The sequence below is a fragment of the Primulina eburnea genome, unplaced genomic scaffold (assembly GCF_022965805.1).
Source record: "Primulina eburnea isolate SZY01 unplaced genomic scaffold, ASM2296580v1 ctg76, whole genome shotgun sequence".
Taxonomy (NCBI): domain Eukaryota; kingdom Viridiplantae; phylum Streptophyta; class Magnoliopsida; order Lamiales; family Gesneriaceae; genus Primulina; species Primulina eburnea.
In genome coordinates, this window is record NW_027331529.1 from 1 (window position 1) to 2,111 (window position 2,111).

The 2,111-nt window shown below is 40.4% G+C and overlaps 1 pseudogene; it reads left to right on the forward strand.

Annotated features, from left to right (window-relative positions):
• The first annotated feature begins 471 nt into the window (after positions 1-471).
• LOC140822310 (cinnamyl alcohol dehydrogenase 1-like) lies at positions 472-1,918 on the forward strand (annotated as a pseudogene).
• Positions 1,919-2,111: the final 193 nt, after the last annotated feature.

Sequence of the window (2,111 nt, forward strand, 5' to 3'; positions counted from 1 at the left end):
CTTTACTCCATTTCTTGTTGAGTGCAAGGTTTGTCTGTCATATTAGCACCACGATAAAAACATTAAGGAAATCAAAATTCCAGCGACTTGAGGAAATTAGAAGCCAAAAGGGACCAAATTATAAGATCAATTTGTGTATTCGAATACGTTTGTGCGTTTTGTATTTCTTGTGCCTGTTTGATTTGTCTTTACTTGTGTCCATTTCAAGGCAAAGGCATAGTAAATGAGGTAATCCTGTGGCTAAGTGCTAACAAGACTTGTTTAAAGCAAAAAAAAAAAGTTTGATAATAAATTTTTAGAATTTTTTGACGTGGAAACAGTTTCCAACTTTTGTGGGTCCGCCTCTCGCCCTAAACTTTTGTAAGAAAAGCACCTTCGTATTTTTGTTTCCATGAACTCAAAAGGACATTTTGTTCAACTGTGAATGGTAAATTATATACTTTTCACATTGTGATGATTATATAGGCATGAATGGTAGTGAGGTGTTGGAGGTTGGATCGGGGTGACAAAGTTCAGGCCGGTGACGTGGTCGGGTTGGTTGCATCGTTGGATGCTGTGGGAACTGCAGGCCATGCAATTCCGAAATCGAGCAATAATTGCAATAAGAAGATTTGGTCCTACAATGATGTATATACTGATGGATAGCCACTCAAGGTGATTTGCTGAGGCTATGGTGGGTGATCAAAAGTAAGCGTGGTTGCAACCAATTGCGTCTTCTGGTTTATCAAGTAATGTTTGATAGTGTAACTATGTTAAGTTTGTTACTGCCGGCTTCATTTCATATCATAAGGAACAAGCTCCCTACAAGTCCAACGAATTGCTAATCTGTACTATCGTCTTATTTGGATGGTGTCGAATCGCGGTCCCTTAAACATGGCTGCCTGATTTTTCTACTGTTGTTTTCGCGGAATCGCGGGTAAGGAAGAAACCCGAAAAGGAAGATAAGGTTAAATCTGACATGTTGATAAGATGAACATTTGCTTAAAAAAGACTCCCTAAACTCCCTTTCACAAGAGATTGGATCCTAGTCCGAATTCTCTGCCATTTATCTATATATGAATGCTCCCCTGTTTCTTCTGATGGTTTGTGGTTAAAAATTCCCGATGGCATGGCACCGGAACAGGCAGCACCACTACTATGTGCAGGGGTGACAATTACAGTCCCCTCAACCATTTCGGGCTCAAAGAAAAGTGGACTAAGAGGGGGTATTTTGGGACTTGGGGTGTTGGACACATGGGCGTGAAGATTGCGAAAGCCATGGGGCACCACGTTACTGTGATAAGTCTTCTCTCAAGAAGAGACAAAGAGGCTATTAGAACCACCTAGGTGAGGATGATTACTTGGTTAGCTCAGATGAGGGCTGGAATGCAAAAGGTGTCGATTCCCTCGCGAACATAATCGACAACCATACCGGCGTTCCATCCATTGGGGCCTTATCTCTCTTTGTTGAAAGTTGATGGAAGTTAATCTTGATGGGGGTATCATATTCCCTTGCAGTTCATCACCCCAATGGTTATGCTTGGTGAGTTCCTATCTCAGAAATATCTCAAGTAATTAAAGTATTAAATTTGTGTGCAGTTATTCAAAGTATATATATAATATTATGCGTTAGAATTGTCCATAGCCAAGATGGGACATTTTGTTCTTGTACATGACCACACAAAGAATTTATCTGTTTAACTCGACACAGGGAGAAAAACGATCACGGGGCAAGTTTCATCGGTAGCCTGAAGGGACGGAGGAAATGCTCGAATTCTGCGCAAAGAGAAAGGCCTTGCTTCCACCATTGGGTAGTGAAAAACTCGACTATCTCAACACCGCCTTCGAGAGGCTGGGAAGAATGATGTTCGATACAGATTCGTTCGTCGATGTTGCCGGAGTCCCAAAGTCAATCACTGAAAATGTTGCCGGGATATAATTGATGGTGTTCTAGTTATCCATTGCGCATTGACACAAGCATCTCACACATACATTTAGTGTCATTTCTTTTCGAGCAATGTATTCAGAAAACGATGTGTTTTCTTGTGAAAATTATAAAATAATATATATGTCTGTGCTATCTAAACTTCTGTTTTTGGTGTTTTTTTGGGGACTATAAAAATATCCTAATT